The following is a 24,545-nucleotide window of genomic DNA, read 5'->3' on the forward strand; positions in this document are numbered from 1 at the left end:
TAATTTAAAAAGCTGTCCAGCCAGTTCTGTAGCAGGGATGGAGCTTCAAGTCAAGGAATTGAAGTAAAATCCTTTCCTTACCACATAGTAGCTGTAAAGCCTTAAGATAACACACATAGGATCTCTTAGTTTTAATGTCCTCAATTATAAAATGAGAGTAATGTGTATAAAAGTGCTGAGCCCAGTCTACTGAGATTTTTGCTGAACTTGAAAAATCCAAAACTTAAAAAATCTGAAAACAAATTCATTATTTTCTCCTTCCCTAATTTTGCACCCCTTTTGTTTCTCTTATGATCTTTGTGTTAGTAAATGGTGCTTCAGTCACTTAAGCCCCAAATCAGAAAGATATTCTATAAACTTCTGTTCTCAGATGGTTAAAACTATCAATTATGCTTTCCAAATAAGTTGGGAGCCTCTCTCTTTCTTTACATTCTCATGGCCATTGTGTCAATTAAGACTTTCCCCATTTCAATTGTGGGTTAATGTAAAGGTCTCTTAACCAGCTTGCTTCATTCAGTGTAGCCATCCGCCACGTTGCTAACTTGATTATCCAAAACAGAAATATACCAGCCTGCCTTTTTAAAATGATCCACATTTCTTCTGTTTAAAAAGTTGGATCATCTTAAAGCAGCATACTGATCTAGGCCTTCCAGAATTATTTCCTGCCTCCTTCAAAGTCTTTCTCTAATTTGGGCAAAGTGAGCACCCTGGAAATATTCTAGGCTGTGAGGTTGCCCCATATCTTTGACCTTTGCCTATCCATTTGTCACTGTCTGATTGTCCGATTAAATACCACTCACTCTTTCCTTCGACCTCCAAATAACGAAAAATAAGTTACCTTGCACACCCAATAACTCCTATGTCTCTCTCACACACACACACACACATTCTCACAAAAGGAGATGAACTTACCCAGAAGTATTGAACATGTCAAGAAAGGTGGTACATTTCAAAAATTGAAATGCTCATGCTCTTTTTTTCTTTTCTTTTCTTTTTTTTTCTTTTATTTTTCTTTTTTTCTGAGACAGGGTCTCACTCTCTCACCCAGACTGGAGGGATACAATCATAGCTCTCTGTAACCTCAAACTCCTGAACTCAAGCAATTCTTCCATCTTAGCTTCCTGAGTAGCTGGGACTATAGGCGTGTGCCACTACATCCAGCTGACTTAAGAAAAAAAATTATAGAGATGGGGGTCTCACTATGTTGCCCTGGCTGGTCTCAAACTCCTAGCCTAAAGTGATCTTCTCACCTTGGCCTCCCAAAACACTGGTATTACAGGCATGGGCCACCACAACTGGCCTCCCAGCTTTTTCTTCTTTATCTTTTTCTGTGGATAGTTCATTTGAAGATCAGTTTCTGAAGGGAAGGGTCTATTGCTTCTCCTCACACTAAAATAGTGTTCACGCCTCACCCTAAAATATTTTCAAAGAGGACTTTGCAAAGCTGTTAGAAGAGCTAAATGGCCACCTCTCTTCCACTGAACTTATGTCTATCACCAGCGCACTCAGGTAGAAGAGTTAAGGTCATTTGCCGCAGCCCTTGATTGGGAAGCTGATGGATAGGAATGTGCTTCTAACCAGAGAGAAGTTGGCAGCAAGACTGAGAAATGACAGCCCTGGCTTGCACAGAATGAAGCCCAGATATCACTTAATTGGTGGCCTTGATTTGGGCTATAGTCCAGCTATTTATAACCTGATGCATTAATTGCATACTGTTGTGATGTTACTTTGAGCTGTTTAGGGAAATGTTTTATCATAGTTGTTTACAACAGGGAAAAACACTAAAAATTGTTCACACTTTGACTGTTTGTATAACACGTCATGTGAGTAGCCATCAGCTTTTAAAGCTCATCAGCTGCTTGCATCTCGTCCCTTTGGGTCATGTTGGGCAGCCTTAAGATGAAATGGTAACTTTTCCTCCACAGAGTGGTTGACCATATGCCCCCGGTTTGCCGAGCCCAGTGCTGGATCACATTAGTGTGCTAGCATCTTGTTCATTTACTTCCTTCTTTAATCTCAAAAGTCTTCCAGTGTGAGCAATAAATTTTATGTCCACTCTATCCAAAAGGGGATTAAGCAGAGGTCAGAATTTGTCTCTGCAATGCTTGAAAATGGAAAACTGAGCAAAAGACAACTACAATATTGCAAAAGGGATCCAGCTTAGGATTCGAGGAAGATTATTTAATGAGAGGATGTTTGGGATTCAAAAGTTAGAGCAAGAATTAGATGAGGGAAGTGACTTTCTCAGCTCTCGCATTTGCTAAGGTCCCAAGGCTGAGAAAGGAAATAGGGATGCACATTTTAGCATAAAAGAAAGGCCAGTGTCTCTGCAGAATGATGAGTAAGGAGGGTGCTGGGGAAATTAGAACAGAGAAGTCAGCAGGGTTCTGAACAAGTCTTGGAGACCATGTCAAGGATTTTCAAATGAGCGATAAAAAGAAAATGTTGCAATAGTTAGGTAGGATTGAAAGTTGATTATACCTGCTTATTAAAAAAAAAACACTCAACATCTGTGTGGATAAAGGATTAGGGTTGGGGTTAGGTGCATGAATAGCGAGAGAATTGTGAAGACTCTTAGCAAGCTAAAGTAATAGCCATTTTGAGAGACTGTGGAAATTCAGCTATTGTGGCAGTAGTGGGGGAAGAAAACTGTTTTTGTGTGCTGGTTCAGTAATAAACTGTTTATTTTCAAGAACTAACGGAACTAAAACTTGAGAGATTTATTTTGCCCTAAATGCTTCTGTTTATATCAAAGCAAAGAGACATCTTAAAATCATCTCTGTAGACGGATGAAAATTTGTATTAATTGTTTCATTTACTATTAGTCAGTTTTGCCTTTAATTGCTTGAGAGGGCACCATCAGGGAGGAAATGCAGTTCCAACGAGTGCAATATGAGAGACAGGGCACCAGGAGAGGAAGGTCTGCTCAGAAGCAGAGCCATTCCCAAGGAGCCAAGAGAATTTCCAGACCGCCACTCCATCCATCTCTGAGCACCCGACCCCTTTCTAAATCTTGTTAGAGAGTCAGTCTAGGACTGGAGTGAGAAGCAATTTTGCTGTCCTGACAATTTAACACTCAAGTTAACTCAGATGAATTTGCAACATCATCTACCTCTGTTTACAAATTAGTATCTACACTTATCAATTTTGCAAGCACTGGGATTTTACTTGTTTTGAAGAGACAATAAAACAAAGTTAAAAACAATTCTCTGTAATTTGAGAAACTCAAACGTCAGCATTTGTGACGTACAGAGACAGCTGAAAAAAATGCATCTGCGTAGTCTTGCATATGCAAATAAAGCAGAGTTCCTAAGGAAATTATACTCGATACTTTTGGTTTTCACTTCTGAGAAAACCAATTCAGGTCCTACGGGAAAGTAAACAATCAAAAGAGTTTCTTCTGCTGCTGTTTCTCCTTCTAGTTACCCAGTATATCCCTCCTTTCCTCTGGTTGGGATTAAATGTTTTATTGATTCTGGCCAGCTTGTTTCAAGTATACATTGCATGAAACCTTGATTTTACCTTATTTTATCTCAGTGATATTTGTGAGGTATTGTAAATAAAAATCTCTTGGACGTTAATGCAGCACAGTGAAAAGTATATAAGGAACTCAAATAACTAATGTAATATTTGAAAAGAGTATATTTGATATTAATAACTTCTACCCAGTGGTATTTTATTTTTATTTAGTAGAAATGAAATTCTCTATGACACCTAACCTTTAAATTTTCTGGAATAGACCTTAATTCACATGCTTCTCATTATAGACATTGAGTGGAATATGCTCCAATCTATACCCATGACCTGGATAATGTGCCCCGTAATTTCTGTTTTTGCTCTCAGACATGAAACTCATTAGCTTTTGTGGTTTCAATGCACATGCAATGAACAGAAAAGCGTTTAATTATTACCACCAAGGAGGTGATTTTCTTTTTGGGTAAAAAAGAAACTAAATGAGGTCAGGAAAAGTTTTTTTAAAGTTGTGCTGTAATTGTGCTTAGTATAACAATGCATCATTCTTTATATCATTTACTGGATACCAATAAATGATATGTTTTATTTTAACAGGCAATTTGCTGCCAGAAGTGTGTTTTCCTTTTTAAAAGGTAAGTGCCTTTTTAAGAGGTATTATATAAAATTATCATCATTTCTGATTTATAGCTTTGAAGAGCCTATTAATTTTAAAGCCCCATGGCTGACAGCTGTGTTGTTCAAAGGCGAGGATATATAGTATTAATTATCTTAAGCTCCAGATTATCGTTCGTGGTGCTGACATTAAGTATAAAGGACAAACTGGCACAGTTTTCTATTTTAGTAAGAATAATTAATTAACCTGGTGATTTTTAAAAGAAATACCTGTTGAAGTAAGATACAACTAACACCGTTCAGTTTGATCACATTTGTTTCAGTTCTGGATGGAAGTAGATAATTTTCATGGAAATTGCCAGTAACTTAGAGTATGGCCACAGTTTGCTTTTGTTGTTGTTGTTGTTGTTGTTGTTGTTGTTGTTTTACTGGTTTTTCTTTCTTATTTGTTTGGTTAATTGGAGTCAGAGAATGGGCTTGTACATTTTGAAAGTTAAAAACGTTTGTGTCTGAAAGATATTACTTACCAATAAGGACTGTACAGTTTTGACTAGACTACATTTATATTTTCAAATTTTGCAATGTATTAGTTTCAACCATAAGTTAAATTTTAGAGCTGACTCAATCTAGTATTTAAATTTTCAAGAATTCTGTGATGTTTGAAAGCAAACTAAATGCTTAAGTAGAGAACACTTTGTGCTTTATTATGTACCCAAAAATGACTACTTCGTTGTATTATTTCTCAGCTTGTCTTTCCCTAAGCATTGATTCAGACAGTGAAAACATAGAGGGGTGATTAATTACTGTATTCCTGGTATAGTTTTTGTTTCTCTAACAAGTCATGGTGAATGTCTTCAGAAGACACCCTTCTACAGCATCCATGGCAAACATCAATCTCTATTACTGCTCTAGCTTGGAAGTTTCACTTGTTTATACCTCTTGGTTGAGTATCATCACTTTTTTACTTCTATACGTTTTGGATGCTGTAACGAGAGAAACTTCTTGCCTTTAGGGCATTTGAATTCAGCTTCTGCTTATAATAACGGAGGAACTCTGTGTGTAATTATGTTGCCAAGATAAGTAAATTAATAAATTATAACTCTTTCCTCCACCTAATAATTGTTTATTTACGGGGTTGTATTTCTGCTATCAGGTAATGTTGGTGTATTAGCTTGATGTATTAGCATCATGCTAACTATCACAGCTAGTTATGTAGTTAGCAAAGCAATGTATTTTACAGGCACTTCGCATTTTGAAAATAGCACGTCTGTTACTTGTAAATTCCTGCTCTCTTACGGTAGGAGCCCATAATTCTGTTAAGTAAGTTACCAAGAATTATATTTAAAAGTACAATTCACAAATTCTGCCATGTCATGGAAGTTGGTAACTATGACAGAATTACAACGAAGTTCTTTTTTTATAAGTTAATCTTAAGCTATGTAAATATATGATGTACAGGTTATGAGAGCCATGGTTTAGACTACATTGCAGAAAAACAATCAAGAAAAGTAAAAAATTTAACCATTTCGAAAGTTTTTTTCCCCTCCTATACAAACTGGGTAGTAAAAAGAATGTAGACTTGAGGATCAGTTAGAACTCACTTGTAGACCTACCTCCAGCTCTTACTTGCTGTGTGACTTCAGGCAAGTTACTTCACCCCTCTGAGACATTTAAATGAGTTTTCAGACTGAATATAATAATACCTATTTTGCACAACTGCCATAAACATGCTGCAAGTGATTTGTTGGTTCCCTGCTTTCCCCTAAAAGTCAATCTCATCTTGTGTACACAGCCTTAGACAAATTCCTTATTGCTGTATCTGATAAAACTATAATTTTATGGTAAGCTTGTCTCTTTTTTTTTTCTTCTATGTATATAAACTTTGCCTTGAATATACTAACCTGGTAGACTATTCACATCTATAAAACATAACATAATATCTTGCTAAACTCTGTATAAAGATGCTGCCTTCTGTTGGTGTCAAAGTATACACCCATGAGATTGATTTACAGGCATTTTGTGAATGCAAACAACTCTCATTTTAGTAAACTCTTTATGAATCTTAAATACTTCTTTCCTTTTTTGTCTTCTCTTCAGTGCCCTTACTTAGGCTATTTCTTGTCCAGAGACCTAGTCCTCTGTACTACATACTAAAGCTTAGAACTGGGGCCCTGTTCTAGCTTCTTTTATTCCTCTATTTAGGAAAGCATCTCCTTACAATCCTTTCTCTCCAAACTCTGCTGGGTAATTGAATAGCTACATGACTGAAAATGTTTCAATAGCCTTTCAAGGTAGTATTTACATTTTAATGAGCTTTTGTAATGGTTTAACCTAAATACAAGGGAATATGATGATCTCTTTGGTATGGGGAATAATTTGAGGCCCAAAGTTATTCCCAGGCAGCCCTGTAAACTTATAAAAGTAAGGTTGCTTCCTCTCCATGCTTGTTATAAAGCTTCTACATGCATACAAGGCTTCACGTAAATATTCTCTTTCTCTTTTTCCCCTTTCTCCCACTGCAGATAAAAAATTTCAAATGGACATAAATTGATATCTAGTTCTCCTCTGAAAATTGTGAACACATTATTTTAAATCTTCTCTGTACTATTCTCCAACCCCTTTGATTTTTTAGTTGCCTTCAAAATTTTAAGAATAATTTATATGTTTTGCTTATCACAAATTCTCATACACCTGAGCCAAACAGTTTTGTTAAGTTTGGGGGAAATCACGACTTTTGTGTTTCTGATCAGGAAACAGAGAAGGACATGACTTGGCTAAACTCGGCAGAACATCGGTTAATACTGGGGTTTCTGACACCCAAAGCAGTTCAAATTGTCGACGTCATTCTATCACGTAAAAGCAATTCATGTGCTATTTTCCTTCTATGGATTTACTCATGCATATGCAAATATGAGACAAGAAAACCAGACAAAATGTACTGCATGTGGTAATGTGACTCAGCTCCTCAATAGCCCAGCCCTCCCCAGGCTCCTTGCCAAAATAAACTCAGTGTTGACAGGGAGCTTGATGTGTTTTAATAGCAAAAAGCCAAAAATGAAGATAGTTTACAAGTGATAAATGAGAGATTCATTTTTAAATGGAATTCTCTGCTTGAATAATGCAATGTATATGTGACATTAGTAAAGTTCTGGGAAAAATGATAGAAGACCTATATGTCACATTTTGCCAGGCATAGTTAACTAATCCTGGTGACTAAGAAAAAAGGACAATAGATTGCCCTGAGAACTTGTTAATTGACCCTTAAATGTCATTCCAAGTGCTTTAATAATAAAGAATTGAAAGTCTTTGACATTTGTTGATTTTTTATCTTGTAGTTTTCTCTTGATTTATTTTCTATTTTTACTGAAAAGTTACTGCTGGATTCTAGTGCTTTCAGAAAATACCTTTTTTATCTCATCATATCATCTATGTGAGCCTAAATTTCTTATGGTTTGCCTCACTCTTCTCAAGCCAAAACCTACTAATTATACCTACTAATCACAAAACAATTTCTTCCCCAATCAGACAAATGGATGTTTTTGTTTATTCTTTGCTTCTTGATTGTTTTGAACAGTAATCCTATATTAATTTTGATAAATCCACACACTGATGTTAAAATGATCATAAAAGTAGCATGTGATGAGTTTATCTAGGCTTATAGGTTAGAAGTTGGATAGGGGTGTCCATTGTGAGCATTGCAACTATATGAGAAGCATTCAAATCTAAAGTTAACACTTCTGAATAAATTTTATTTTTTAGCGTGCAGTTTTTCCTAGAAGACTGAAAAATCCAGAGACTTTTTTTTCTTTACATCTAGAATGTCCTGCTTGCACATATTTTTTAAAACCTACATCATGTATTGTTGACTTCCTTGCCAAAGGCACACATGCATTTCTATTTCATTTTTTGATAATTCTGATATTGTACCTAGTTCTCTTGAGCCATGGTACCTCTATTTCATTTCTGAATCAAACTCTCTGCTTCTTTATAACTTCCAACTTTTGACATGTTTTCACTGGCAATTTGGTCATTAGCATATTTGTGAGATCGAACTTTATATCACTATTTCAGGTGAATATGTAAAGCATAGAAAACCAGATAAAATGTTGGGTTTCTTTAAATGAATTTCGTCTCTATAGAATAAAATTTAGCATTCGGTCCTTTTTTCCACATATCATCACACATTTACTTTTATACATTTACCTTAGATTAAATGTGTTTGCCTCACACCACTTGAGAGAGTGATTAAAGTGCATGCTTGGGCCACCTTTTTCTCCTCAGAATTCCCAAGAACTAGTTTTCTTAATTTAAATAATTACCATAAGTACAAAAACTTCATATTGAAAATCGGTATAGATATTACAACTTGAATTATACAATAAAATAAATATGAGCAAGCTTCTCTTTCCACAATGAACGTTCGTTATAGAAAGAGCATCAAATGCAGCTCCTGGATTATGGTGAATTTATAGAAGACAAAATTTCACCATCATCCAATTGTTCTGAGATAACTACTACTGGCATTCCAGTGTTCAACTGGACTTTTAATGCATTTATTTATACGTAATCAATGTTATGGCAGCTGCTCAGATATAGACTAATCTCTTCTTGCAGGCCGTTTCACCTTACTCAGTTTCCGTTACCTGTGGTCAACCATGGTCCAGAAAATATTAAAAGAAACATTCCAGAAATAAACAAATTTATCCATTTTAAAATGTGTGCCATTCTGAGTAGCGTGGTGAAATATCATGCCATCCTGCTCTGTCCTGCCTCACATTTGGGCCATCCAATTGTCTAGCATAGCCACACTGTAGACACTACCCACCCATTAGTCACTGATGTGGCTGCTTCTGACATCCAGCCATCAGCATCATCACTGTGAGTCTTGGTCTGGGAACCTACACTCATCCTCCTGTATACTTTAAGCTATCTCTAGATTATATGTAATACCTAATACAATGCATATGCTATGTAAATAAGTGCTCTAATGTATTTTTATTTGTATTATTTATAATTGTAAATTTTTAAATTAAAAAACATTTTGGATTATTTTCAATCTGGGGTCAGCTGAATCCAAGGATGCAGAACCTGTGGATATTGAGGGTCCACTGTATATACTTATAATTCTTCTAATTTACTATTAGCTATTGTTGTTAATCTTTTACTGTGCCTAATTATAGTAAAACTTTATCATAGGTATATAGGTATAGAAAAAAATACTATAATATCGGATTCCATACTATTTTTATTTATTTATTTATTTATTTTTATTTTATTTATTTATTTTTTCTGTGACAGAGTCTCACTCTGTCACCGAGGCTGGAGTGCAGTGGCACGATCTCGGCTCACTGCAATCTCCGCCTCCCGGTTTCCAGCGATTCTCCTGCCTCAGCCTCCTTAGTAGCTGGGATTACAGGCATGCGCCAACACATTCGGCTAATTTTTGTATTTTTAGTAGAGACAGGGTTTCACCACGTTGGTCAGGCTGGTCTCAAAATCCTGACCTCGTGACCCACCCGCCTCGGCCTCCTAAAGTGCCGGGATTACAGGCGTGAGCCACCGCGCCCGGCCAGGGTTGCTTACTCTTTGTGGTTTCAGGCATCCACTGTGGGTCTGGGAAGGTATGCCCTCAGTGAGTTGGGGGGCTACTGTATTCCAAGTCCCTTTCTTAAATATGCTGTTTCCCATCCCGCCCTCTGTCCTGAGAGGCATCAAGGTCTCTCTGGGTCTGGATTTTGTCTGTCAGGGAGAGAGATAGCCAGGGAGATGAGAAGGAGATAAGAGAGTGAGATCAGGGTTTCTTTCTCTGGCTCCCTCCCTCCAAGATCACCTCAAGCTGTCTGTGTCCCTTGGCCACAGTTCTCAGTTCCCCTCCAGGCACACTTCCCTCAGCAACTCTCTGCTGGGTTGTAGGAACTGCCCCTTGTCTGTCCCTGCCACCCTAGGCACGGTAAGAATTTTCCTTTGGAACTTCTTGGGGTTTTCGGAACATTCCACCTACACCTTTATCAATGGTTCCTTTGTTTTGTTTGTTTGTTTGTTTGTTTGTTTGAGGCGGAGTCTCGCCCTGTCGCCCAGGCTGGAGTGCAGTGGCGCGATCTCGGCTCACTGCAAGCTCCGACTCCCAGGTTCATGCCATTCTCCTGCCTCAGCCTCCCGAGTAGCTGGGACTACAGGCTCCCGCCACCACGCCCGGCTAAATTTTTGTATTTTTAGTAGAGACGGGGTTTCACTGCGTTAGCCAGGATGGTCTCGATCTCCTGACCTCGTGATCAATGGTTCCTTTCTTTAACTGTCTGGGAATTATCCTAATAAGAAGGAGGTGCCATCCATTCCTAGTTGGAACATTGACTCGTACTGCAGTTTATACGTGGTTTTATCGCCTGCTTCTGATTTTGCTCTACAATGTGTCTTGAACATCCTTGCTTGTTGTTCGGTATCATCTTTATCACATTCTAACAGCTTCAGGCTACACGTGTACCACAGTTGAACATTCATCTTGTTTTCTAGTTTTCCCTCTTAGTGATAATGTCATAAGGAGAACCTCTGTACATATGTACAACCTCTATTAGTCCCTTCAGATAAGTTCCCAGAGGTGAACTAATGGAAGTATTTCCAAGTGGTATTTTATTATTCATGCTGCAGATTTATTATCAAAGAAACACTCTACCATTCTTTAGCTGTGCTAACTCCGTGTTCCCTCAAGCAGTTCTGCAGTCACTTTGAAAGTCCTACTGCTTGAAAATGTGAGACACTGGATCTCCAGGCTCGAGGATTTCCTCCATTTATGTTCCAGGCTTTGTTTACGTGTTTGGATTGCCTACTTCTGATTTTGCTCTGCAGTATGTCTTGAACATCCTTGCATGTTGCTCAGTATGATTTTAACACATTCTAGCAGCTTCACGCTACACAGGCTCCATCATAAGATCATCAACCTACTTTTCTTTCTTTTTTAATTTTTTTTTTTTTTAAGATGGAGTTTTGCTTTGTCACCCAGGCTGGAGTGCAGTGGCGTGATCTTGGCTCAGTGCAACTGCCACTTACCAGGTTCAAGTGATTCTCCTGTCTCAGCCTCCCAGTAGCTGGGATTATAGGCATGCACCACCACACCCGGCTAATTCTTTTATTTTTAGTAGAAATGGGGTTTTGCTATGTTGGCAAGGCTGGTCTTGAACTCCTGACCTCAAGGGATCTGCCAGCCTCGGCCTCCCAAAGTGCTGGGATTACAGGCATGAGCCACTGTGCCTGTCTAACTTTCGTATTTTTAGTAGAGATGGGGTTTCACCATGCTGGCCAGGCTGGTCTCTAACTCCTGACCTCAAGTGATCTGCCGGCCTCAGCCTCCCAAAGTGCAACCTACTTTTCTTAATTAGCAACAGGAGTTCCTTATGCCTAGAGACCAGGCCATGTTTACGTGAGCCATAGAAGCCTTGTTACTAGCGGGCTGTTCTGTGCTGTGTAGGGCCATCTGCCTAAACGCCTTCAGCTTGCATCTGGCTCTAATTCACTCATCCTTTACACCAGTTCTTCCCCATTCAGAACACAAAAGTTGTTATCATTTGTCCCCTTCCCCCTCTTTTGTCCCATGGAGTTAAGACCTAAGGTTGGCTTCTCAGCCTTTGAGCTCAGAACTTTCTATCTGTTGGGCCTTATTCACCTCCTCACTTGTTCCTTGTCTGCCCATCTCTGTATCTCCACAGTGATCTCAAGCTTAGCAGAGCAAGACTCACAATAGCCTCTTTAGAGGAGATCAGACAGAAAAAAAAATCTGCTTACACCAGTATGGTTGAAACACAGGGTTTCTAAAGGAGCAGCAGAGGACCTAGGAAACTTGAACATATCCAAGAGCATTTGGGGACAAAACTATGAACCACATTCAAGTATTTGAAGGATTAAGGAGGAAACAGTGTCCTCTAGCAACTTCACATTTACTTAAGAGTTGAAGATGCCCTTAGATTTTTTTTCACCCACTGGCAAGAACATAAGTCTAACTATTGTGGTTATTGTTCAAACCATGTAGACGCCCATCTTCCACTCTCAAAGAACTGCAGTTGAAATAAATGGCAAATAATGCAAAAAGTCAGGCTTTTCCCTCCTTTTTTGTTCAATGGAATTATAAATTTCATACAACTCAAATATTCCATTTGTAACTATAATAATGACCTAGGTGATATAGAAATTGTCACCTGAGTTATCAGCATGTTCCTACATCTTGGCTAAAAGCCCAGAAAGAATAGATTTACAGAACGAAAATCTGGAGTGTTTTATATATATTATAAATACTGCTCTCACTGAGGAAAATGTGTGTTTGGAGGCAGCAACTCTTACAAGGAAAATGTAAAATTTTCATATACATCATTTAGTTGAAAATGTTCTCCTGTCATTTCTACCTCTGCTTAGCCCAAAGAAAATTAATCATCGCTCCTGGAATATAAACAAACAAACAAAAATGTAAAATACTTCTCTTTTTTTGTGACTTTCACTGTTTTATGTGTGTTTCTCAAACCTGATTTTCCCAGAAATTGGACACCCTCAAACCTATTTTCAGGGGTTCATGAGTTTCCCATGAGATTTTTATGATTAAGTGTGTATCTCTGTGTTTTTATTCTTCATTAATCTTTAAATATGTTGATATATGAATGCTAATGGGATCCTGATTAACCACCTTATAATACTGTCTACCATGCAATTTCAGATTGTACTGCTATAGTTTGTAAGAAACCATAAGGGGGCAGGGAGAGAGAGAGTGAGAGAAAGATAAATCAGTTAAATAAAGTGTTAACGTTAAGTTAAAGCCATCTGAAGCCAAGAAAGCTGGAATCACCTGTTTCACTGTCATTAGAATGCAGAAAATTGTTGGGAGAATTAAGTCATTACTTGACAAATAATACAAAGTGGAATTTATAAAAGTTTCCACTTTAAAATTTAGTAATATTGCAAGTTGCCATTTAGTCCCCTCTAAACAACATTATCAGTGATAATATATTATGCCTCTTTTATTTATTTTTCAGACAGGAAAGTTACATGTTTTTAATATATATATTTTAATTGAAACATAATAATTGTACATATTTATGGGCTACAGTGTGATATTTTGATACATGTAAACAATATGTAATCAAGGGAATTAGCATATCAGTTATCTCAAAACTATCATTGCTTTGTGTTGGTAACATTCGAAATTGTCTTTTCTAGCTATTTGAAAAATTACAATAAATTATTGTTTATGGTGATCACTCTATAGCTCTATAGGACACTAGAACTTACTCCTCCTGCCTAGCTGTAATTTTGTTTCTGCTAACCAACTTCTTTCTATCTCCCCTTCCACTTACCCTTTCCCCCCGTCTGGTAATCACTATTCTACTATCTACTTCTACGAGATCAACTTTTCTAAGGTCCACATATGAGTCAGAACATACAGTGTTTATCTTTCTGTACCTGACTTACTTCACTTAACATAATGTACCCCAGGCTCATCCATGTTGCTGTGAGTGACACGATTTGCTGCATTTTTATGTAAAGAGCTTGAAACGGTTACTTTAAGTTGTACTGGTTTTACAGATTTTTAAAGTTTGAGGGTACTTTTTCAATTTTATAAGGGCTAATTTGCTGTTTATAAGCAGATAAACAATATTAAGTGCACTTTAATAAAAAGTGTGATAACATTTTTGTGGTATTTTGTATATTCTTTACTAAATTTTGAGAAACACTTAATATTGGTTATTCTCTCACTATCCAGGATCAGACATATTTATTTTTGAATTATATCTTTTCCCCAACACTATTTCTTCCATGTGTTCAGTTAGCCATTAAGTGTGAAGGTTAAATTATAGATGTATTCTTCAAAAGTAGCTCAGGGTTGTCTGCAGAAAATGTGGCTATGGTACATACAAATACAGTGGTCTCTTGGTATCCTTGAGGAATTGGCTCTAGGAACCCCCACAGATATGAGAATCAAGTCCCTTGTAAAAAAAAAAAAAGACTATTTGCATATAACCTATGCACATTCTTCCATATACCTTAAATCATTTCTAGATTACTTGCAATGTTACCAGGAAGTACACAAATCTTGGTTCTTATCTAAGTTGGGAGAAAGAATTCAGCCAAGAGACAATTTAGCCAAAGAGGAGAATTTATCGAAGGAAAATAGCAGAGAGTTGATTTAGAGTGACAGGACACTCTGAAAGACGAGGCAGAGTGGGCTGCTGAAAGAGAATGAGCCAGTAGCAGCCCTGAGAGATCGGCATTCGGTTTTTACAACGTCGGATTTTTCTTGAAGTTTCCACCCCTGTCTTAAGTCTCCATCTTTTTTCTTTATCTAGTTTTCTCGCTGCTGCCTTGTCTCCACCTCTCCCCACCTAGTTCCCATCCCAGGTTTGTGGGATTCCCCCTTACTGTCAGCTGATGCACCTGCATAGGCCCAGTGTTGGATACGAATTCTACCTAGTGGTGGTGTTGCTCATTACTGCCACCCCAGGAAAGCCTCATAGCAGTTAAATCTGCACTTACTGTGCCTTTGTATATCTTAGGAGTTTCTCCTTTGACCTCTTCCCCTCCTTATCAGCATTTAGGTAGCTACATTCTGACAAGTTAACTGCAGAGTGAGCAATTACTGGGCGTCTTAAGGGGTGTTTCTTTCTGCAGATATTTCCCCTCTTGTCTGGTCATCCATAGCATGCAGGTTTCTGGTTTCTGGTGTCAGGTTTTCCAGACTTGCCTTTTTTCATGCCCCCCATGTCCCACTCATGTCTAACTGTCTGCCTACTCTAACCATAATACCTAATACATTGTCAGTGCTATATAAACAGTTGTTATGCAGCCTTTTATTATTTTTATTGTTGTGTTATTTTTATTGTTGTTTTTATTTTTTAATATTTGCAATCTGGGGTTGGTTGAATCTGAGGATGTAGAACCCATGGACACTGAGGGATGATTGAATTTCTTGATATAACATAAATCTCGGCCGGGCGCAGTGGCTCATGCCTGTAATCCCAGCACTTTGGGAGTGTGAGGCAGGTGGATCACGAGCTCAGGAGATTGAGACCATCCTGGCTAACAAGGTGAAACCCTGTCTCTACTAAATACACAAAAAATTAGCCAAGTGTGGTGGCATGCACCTGTAGTCCCAGCTACTCAGGAGGCTGAGACAGGACAATTACTTGAACCCGGGAGGCAGAGGTTGCAGTGAGCCGAGATTGTGCCACTGCACTCCAGCCTGGGCGACAGAGCCAGACTCTATCTCAAAAATAAACAAATAAATAAATAAACAAATTAATCTTAACTGCAGTGTCTAGAAAACCAGAAGATACTACACAGAGAACATAAGGAATGAAATGAACAAGTATGAGGCTTCACTGTGGGTCATGAAGGAATTGGCAAGATGATTCAATATCTAAGCAAGTTGACCCTATGAAGATGTGAAGAGCTCTTCTACTGATTGCTGAAAGATCTGTTTGAGTTACTAGGTTCCTCTTGGCCTCTGGTTCTACTAGAGGGAAACATCTGCAAGGTTCACATATTCTTTCTTATTAATAAGTGTGGCACATAATTCTTTAGTTATCATTTTTTACCTTAATGCAATATGTCTAACCATTTTGCCTTCATTCTGCCAATCTATTCCATACTATCATTCTTGCCATTGCTAAAGTAACACTTCCATACCTTTTTTTCACTTGCTCAACAACTTCCAATATTTTTATGTCCAGAGTTCTTACCATGGCATTCAGTGCGTCTCCTCCTTAGCCTACCTTTGCAAACTTACCTCCTAATCCGTTGCATGACCCTCTCTTCCAGTAAGCATGCTGTACTCACTGATGCTAAAATGTAGCTTGCTCATTTCAGCCTGTCGTCCATGAATCTTACTGTGCAGTCTCTAAATCTATCTCCCACTTCTGAACCCCTATTTTAGATGGTGCGTGAATACTAATTTTTCATTGAACTACATTTTCTGATATCTGAAGATGTTTGCCGTATTCCTCTGGTTAGATAACAATCTTCCTTGGGGTGGAGTTTTATTTTTTGTAGCCTCTAGTGTGGTGCTAATCCTATCATAGCACTCAACATTTGCTGACTTACTCTAGTTTGGATTTTACCTTTAGTTTATATTAAAACTATAAACTGTTAAACTATGTTGCTTTATGCCATGTGACAACACAACAATTGATGCTATATAATAACAAAATAAATAAATAAAGTAACCACAACAAAACGTTTTGGCCAGAAGTAAGGAAACTAGATTCTAATCCCAGTACTGGGTCCAAACAACCTGCATATTATTAGAATATGGGTGTTCCTTATATGCAAGCAGCTCATTTCAGGATCTGAGAACTACTAAACTCCACATCTAATTTATCTAATGCTCAGCATTACCCTAAGTATAAACCACACAAATGTGGAAAAGATACTTTGCAAAACTAAAAATACCTGATTATAATATAGTATAATTAATACAACTAACTGAGTAATTCTTCAAAACAGGGAATTTATTTATTTGTAGATATAAATCAAGATAACTTCATGCATATTATAACAATTATACATTGCAATCCTGACATAATCTATTTTTCTTGTTATCCAAAGGGAAAACTTAGCTCCTTAAAATTTATTCAGATCTCACCTCTGTGTATTATTTGAGAAGGTGGGAAATGTCGGACAGATTGAGATCTGTGGTACGGTCACTGAGTCAGTACAGAATATTGTCTTTGATGGTGGTACAAAGGAAAATTTTATAGGAGAGTATGGTTGCTCCTGTGGACGTCAACCTTCAAAACTCAGGAAAGTTTGTTCCTCTTCCAAAGCCATTGGGATCTCAGCGGCAGACTGACACTGATTTTCCTGGTGTTGAAGAACAGCAAAGGAAGGTTGTGTAATATCATCTATGTTCTCAATATGCCCTATTTCAGTCTGCAGTTGGGGCTCCTCTCATAAAACAAACACCTGTGGAAGCTGAAACTCTGGAAGTTTTACTGCCAAATGGTCGTTTAACTAAACAAGAACAACTTTGTTCAGAGAACGGGATGGAACAAAAATGAAGCTCCTATGCAATCAGTTCAGAAGCTTTTAGAGAATGACACTTTGAAATAATGTCTCAAATACAAAATTTCCAGAAAGGTTTTAGTAAGTAATTTTATAATAGCATTTTAAACAGATGACTTATGCAGATGTAAATGTACATTCAAGGGGATATTGGCCTTTATAATTAGATTTAGCCCCAGAAACACTCCAGCCTCGTCAACATTCTTACAGTTCAACCATAGACTAATTAATAGATATTTATTTGTTTTGACACGTTGGGGACTTTTTCAATTCATTTAGGCAACAAAATGCACATTCTTAATTTCTTTCTCTCTTCTTCAGGAGAAACCAAAGATAATAAAAGTGCTATATCGTTAGCCTCTACTCTTTATAATGCCACCTCTATAAACAACATCCTTATTAGTAAAATATGATACAAGTGCCCTTAGGGTAGAATCAATGAATATTTATTTAGGAACTGGCTTTTGGCCAATTTTTCTGTACCCTAAAGGCATAAATATTATATACCAAGGAAGTTCAATTCCCATGTACTTATGATTTTTTTCTCTGCACATTTGTAAAAGGCAGAAGTATCTGCATGACACTTTCTAAAACTCATTTGTCAAAAGGTTCACCTGTGGTTGGGAGCTAAAATCGGCATTTCTGGTTCATCATAAAATGTTAAAGAAGTATAAATTCTGGTTAACCATCTTAAGTTAAATAGCTAAAATACACAGGAGAGAGTTCTCATTATCTTAGTCTTCTAAATTTTGAGCCAGTGGCTTTAAGAAATAGTAGGGGGAAAGTGGTTAAAACGAAAACATGTATCCCTGAAGTCAGTCTTTGAGACAGAGTGTTGAAAGCTGGCAAGCAATTTTTTCAGAACATTCTCTGTGTTGTCATTATGTCTTCTTGTGGAGAATGTGTTTGCCACACCTCTCAGCAGAATCACTGTAATTCAATGAACAGGTAAGTTGAATTATGGATGTTGAAGCCACATCTTGCTAAAGGGAACCACAGTCCTAACAACTCCTTGAACAAAATGCTAGGGCTGCTCAATAGAATAGAATTCCCATGTTACCCATTTTTTTTATGACTCTCCACTGTACTGGGATGTGGGCAGGAATCACGTCTCTAGATCACTTGAAAGTAATGAGGGACAGCTTGAGAAATATTAAATTTTTATCACTTTCAATTCTCTGCTACTACTTTTAACAATTAATTTGTATTTGTGTGTAATACTGATTCCTCTTTATGCCCTTAATGTTTTTATTAAAACATAATGTGCTCATAAACACAGAGACTAAATCTTTTTGCTTTTACTAATTTAATTTTTAACAAATGTTGTGCATAAATAGGAACTTCTTAAACCCTTGTGATTGTTATTAAACTTGTCAGCATTAATTGAATGTACTCTTTCTTCCTTTGAACTTGAAAACACATTCAAACTGTCTTTCATGATACTTAACGCAGTCTGCTTGGTATTACAGTTATTTGGGAATAGCCTTTCCTACAGTATAACACCAACTATCTAAGTTCTACACCAACTACCTGGCTCGTTTTTGTCAAATACACAATCAATACTGATTGAATGATAAGTAATTGTTGCCAAACAGAATTCACTACCAACATAAACCACGGACTTACACATTCTGTAATACCTCCTTACATTAACTCTAGCTCTGCAGCATAGATAAACATTCCTAGAAAAGCTGGATGTGGAGATGTGAATAAAGCATGTGCAGTAAATACCAATGTTGGGAAAAAAATTCTGTGTTTCAGAAAATCAAACTACCTGTAGCTAGTTGGGGAATGATGAAGAAATAGAGAAGTCTTTGTGGGGTTTCAGGAGCCATTTGATTCAAGTAAGTCGGTGAGTAGCCTGCCCGACCGGAGGAAGCCAGACTGACCCGTAATGACTCCAACCATCCAACAAGTGTGGATTGACCGCCTGCTGTGTTCAGTGTGACATGGAGGGGAGATGAATTTTTAAGATGAGAGAGGAGGCCGGGCGCGGTGGCTCAAGCCTGTAATCCCAGCACTTTGGGAGGCCGAGGCGGGCGGATCACGAGGTCAGGAGATTGAGACCATCCTGGCTAACACGGTGAAACCCCGTCTCTACTAAAAAATACAAGAAAATTATCCGGGCTTCGTGGCGGGCGCCTGTAGTCCCAGCTACTCGGGAGGCTGAGGCAGGAGAATGGCGTGAACCCGGGAGGCGGAGCTTGCAGTGAGCGGAGATCGCACCACTGCCCTCCAGCCTGGGGGACAGAGCAAGACTCTTGTCTCAGAAAAAAAAATAAAAAATAAAATAAAAAAAATAAGAGAGGAAACTCATAACCTTCAGGGATGTAAAATTGACAGAGAATGGCAAGATAAAAGAAAACCCAACATTATTGAAAAGCGTGGTGCTTGAAGTCACTGCTGAGAGATTTGAATGATAGAATCCCAGGAAGCCAGAGGCTTGTGGGCAATATATGAAATGAGATAATGGATATGAAAATGCGTTGTAAACTGCAAGGTGCTGTAAAAATGTGAGATATAATCATTATGCGGCTCACTAGAAAGAAGTTACAATTTTCTGGCTAGCCCTTTTGAAATGATGTATGAGTTAGCCGTGGGAGATAGAGGGTATAGATCCAACCACCAGTTGGATAATGGCCGGTTAAACTGATCTGAGATACCAAAGGGAGCAGGAATCAGAGGTTGTTAGTAAGAATTTACACTTTCTTCTTATTAGGACTTCAAGAGTTCCTACTATACACATTGGTGAACAACAGGAGTTCATATGGAGGTCATAATACTAATGACTTATTTACAAAGAATATTCCCACAGTCATTGTTATAAATGGGAGAAAGAATTTTCAGCCTATCCACAAGGCAGGTTAACACTGTCATATAAATCATAGTATCTGTATGTATATCAATTGTAGTCGCCAAGCTTTCTTGGAACTCTATTAGTAAAATGTTTTAAGAATACATGTTCTATATATTATAAATCCTTTGCAGGTATTGTATCCTAATATATTGTGTGCATTATAACACATTTGTAAAAATAGAAAGTCAAAAAGATAGGACTGAAAAATAAATAAACACAAATTAAAGTTCTACCTTTTTTTTTTAAACTGTACTCCAGGGATTATCTTCTGCACCCAAAGTTTTGTTTACACTTCACTTTGACGACTTGATTCACAATGCACCATAGCACAAAACCATCATTTGTCACAATAAGGATATTTCCATTAGAAAACCTATATTCATTTCTTGCTGAGGATGCCCAAAATATATTTCTTTCTGCAGCATTCCTGACAAGCAAACACTCTCCTCCAGACATTCCTATCAGCTTGGTGAGCATATGGAAACTACTCCAACTTTTAGTCAATTTTGTGGTTACAGGCAAGCCCTCCAGCAAGATGGGGCTTGGGGGCAAAAAAAAAAAAAAAAAAATGAAGAGTGAGAAGTTAATGGAATGCTTAAGTCATAGCAGGAGACTTAAAAATTTCACTTGTTTTCATTTGCTTGTCCTTCATCTTGTATGACACCCTTAGTCTGTGTATGTAAACACCATATGTAGGCAACTTACCAATATATTATGGATTTACATCACTAAAGAATGGCATTTGCACAATACAGTATTTAATTTATTCTTATTTAGATTTTGCACGGTAGAAACTTAGGTCCTTAATTTTTTATTACCCCTCTTTATGAAAGAAGCTTATCAAAACTCTCTTACTATACATTTAGTGCAATTTACACTACTTCCCAGTATTTTGTATGGTTGATACTGCACTTTGACTTCTAAATCATAGAGCTCCTAGAGTATACCTCACTTGTATGTATAATTATAATACATCAATGTTTTTGATATACTAGTGATTCAAAGCATGTGTTTAAGTGGCATATTTCTCACTGATTATACACACCCATTCTATTCAAATAGTGTAAGACACAGAGCATTGTTTGTTAGTGTAATTTAAAAATTAGAACTTTATTCAGAAGTTGGAGACATCGGAGTAGGTAATACCCAGGAACTGACAACTAATTAGACCTCTTCATGTCGAACTGGAAGCTAGAGTAAGTGTCAAAAATAGGTACTATGAGAGTTTGCAAACAATGCCTGGGAGAGACAGGTATATATATTTAGTCTAAGATCCCATAAACTGGGCATATTGACAGCCAATATGGGGGAACCCTCTATTCCAAGCTACTAGTATCAGGGTCAGGAAACAGAATGTGTCCATTTCTTTATGGGTCAAGTTAGATTCCTGAGGTTAACTGGGGCAGTGAGACAGAATACCCTGGCACATCCTTGCTATGGTTGAGAAGAAAAGATCAAGCCACCTCCACCAAACTTTTCTAGGGTCATTCCTATATTGTAGGTAATGACCATTCCTAATCTTTAAATTATTAGTAGGGTTAAAGCTGCTCCAGATTAGGAATTCCCATGCTTTTTGAGAGTAACCAATTCCCAATAAGCTTTCAGGGTTCTCTACCAGAACTGAGACCTCCTGCAGTCCAGAAAGAGGAGGTGTGGACATATAGCAGGGATGCTTGTTCAGGGCCTGCACTATCCCTTCTCAGGGGATTTCGTTGCTCTCAAATTGGACCCATGCCATGTGTTTTTTTATCACCTGTTTTTAACTTTTTGTTTAGTTCCTTATGACTACGTAAAAATGAAAATACACAAATACACTAAGAGCCTCCTAATGGACGGTTCAAGAATTGCATCAGGAAATTGCCTCATCAGGTTCCTGGGCTATCTTGCTCCAAAAAGCAAAGACCACAATAGTCCCATCTTGGGCTCCACATTGTTATAACTTCTGACACAGTCCCTTCAATGCATACTCTACTTGGAAGAAAAAAGAACTATATTATTGCTCCTGTTTCTTTGAGCATCCTTCTGCTTGAAGTTTAAATGTAGCTCAGAAAACTATCATTTTCAGACCTTACCTCTATCTATCTCATGACTTTACTGCTAGATCCAAATGAATCAATAGTAACCATCAAACTATCCCATGCATCAAACAAGTAACCCTAGGAATCACAAAATATAGCGGGAATAAATGACAGGCAATGCATGTTTTATAGCCCATCATTTAATGCCTTAACTACAGTATGCACTCATTTAAAGATATTACTTTGCTCTAGCAAACAATAAAAGCAACTGAGTATTTATTTGATTGTTGCCAAATGCAGTGATCCCATCAGAATGATTTAAGGAGACACAATTGCAGCCCGTCACTGACAGGGCTTGTTTTTTACACACTAGAGAGAAGTGGTCAATATCGTTGCAAAGAAGCATCATTACACATGACTAACTAGCTGGGAAAATAAAAACAAATGGGGAGGGAGTGACCAAACAATCATGCAAGGGTAAGTGGCAGATTTGGAGTCTATCACGTTTGCTTTGGGGAGCTAAGGGGGAGCTCTACTCCAATAATTCGTAAATAAAGAAAAGATTTCCCTGTCACTTACTTAATAATTATTGCTGGTGTTATTTATTGCTATTTACAAGAAACATCAATGCAAAAAATGCTGAGCTGAGGTTTTGTCTGCATAAATCATAGCCACATTGTCTCTAAACCATGTCCTAAACAAACACTTGAATAATATCTTTTTGTGTGTCGAGAAGATAGGATGTTTTGGTCAGGATTAGAGATCTGGGGCAGAGTTTTAGCGTTCTCAGCAACGAAGGCTGCCACACCTGGCTGTGGCTGAGGGGAGTAGTGCCTTTGTTATCCCCCCGCCCCCTAGATTAGACAGGTTTATTCACTGAGTCATTATTGTCTCCATTTATTTCAATAAACACACACTGAACCCATTCTATGTGCCAAGTATATTTGTAAGCCACAATTTCCTGCCCTCAGAAAGTTCATATGCAGTTGTCTCCACAGCCTTCAGGCTCCTATTTGCACCGTGAGAAACCTTGTCCAGCCTGGAAGGGTCACAGTGCCTGCTACCATTCTCCCATCGTCTTCTCTCTCTTTGTACAAAGTCGTCTCCGAGACTGAACATTGAATATGCCTGCTAACAAAGTCTAAATCATAGAAACAATGAATAATTATTAATTTACAGAATATTGATTTGGGCTTTGGTAGCACTTGAGTTGGAGAAAAGATTATCTGTCTTTAGATTTTTTTTTTTTTTTACTTACAGAAAAAAATGCGTGTCAAGTACTATAAACTACTGTGAGCTCTGTAAGCAGAAATACAAGATTAAGTTGATACAAGAATGCCCTATGTTATTTGGCCAGCATAATTAATTTAATTATTTTCTAATAACACTCATATGTTACCAAAGTAAAGTAAAGAGATTAAACCCACTTGTTCTCCTGCTGGCACCTTAAATGCATCTCTATGGTGACAGATCTCCGATGGTGGCACCAGGAGATAAAGCCAATTAAGATAAATAATGAGAGATCATTGCGCACAGATCACTCTGAGCATAAACTTTTTAGGAATTTATTGGTATCATTGGGTTGCAAATAAGTCACTTGAAAGTATTTGCTAAAAATCTGAAACTCGGTATGGTTTGAAACATAAGCCCATTAGATTTATTTAAAGCCTCAAGATTCTACTGTAAATAGCACCCTATTCAAACCTACGTTTTAGAAATATTGTGACTTTGACAAGAAGTTTTTTGTCCTTAGTCATATACTTTTTTAATGACATCTAAATTGTCATAAAATTATCTTCTAAAATAGCCAGGATTTTTCCTAGATTATAAAACTATTTTAAAAATTTCTTATGTCATTATTGAATTATTATATATGTATAGGTTTATTTATTTCTGTTTAAATATTTAATTATACACTCACTTGTTCCTTAAAAATATACCTTTTCTTTATTTCTACTAATGATGTGTCAAGCTATATTAGAAATTTTGGGGAAAATTTTTATATTTCATTTTGCTTTCAAGGCTCACCTAATTTTATTTTATTTTATTATTATTATTATACTTTAAGTTTTAGGGTACATGTGCACACTGTGCAGGTTAGTTACATATGTATACATGTGCCATGCTGGTGTGCTGCACCCATTAACTCGTCATTTAGCATTAGGTATATCTCCTAATGCTATCCCTCCCCGCTCCCCCCACCCGATTCAGTTAACATGTATGTATAACACCCTATTTTTATATTAAGCTTAAGAGCAGAAGAGCAAAAATATCTCCCATTTAGGTAGGAATTCTCATGCTTTTTGAGAGTAAGCAATTCCCAATAAGCTTTCAGGGTTCTCTACCAGAACTGAGACCTCCTGCAGTCCAGAAAGAGGAGGTGTGGACGTACAGCAGGGATGCTTGTTCAGGGCCTGCACCCTCCCTTCTCAGGGCATTTTGTTGCTCTCAAATTGGACCCATGCCAATTTAGGTAGGAGTTTTACTTTACATGTAGGTATCAGTTTCCTGTTTGATACATTTTTGTCCTTTTCAATCTTTTATTCTTC

General features: G+C 37.5%; 1 protein-coding gene across 1 annotated transcript in view; it reads left to right on the forward strand.

The window, feature by feature from the left end:
• TENM3 (teneurin transmembrane protein 3) overlaps nt 1-24,545 on the forward strand; it is a 2,735,422-nt gene that overhangs the window by 477,023 nt on the left and 2,233,854 nt on the right. The window contains exon 3 of the mRNA XM_034959455.3: nt 4,069-4,106. The gene's annotated coding sequence lies outside the window, so the exon portion shown is untranslated. The remainder of the gene's footprint in view (nt 1-4,068; nt 4,107-24,545) is intronic.

Source organism: Pan paniscus, chromosome 3 (genome assembly GCF_029289425.2).
Source record: "Pan paniscus chromosome 3, NHGRI_mPanPan1-v2.0_pri, whole genome shotgun sequence".
NCBI lineage: Eukaryota > Metazoa > Chordata > Mammalia > Primates > Hominidae > Pan > Pan paniscus.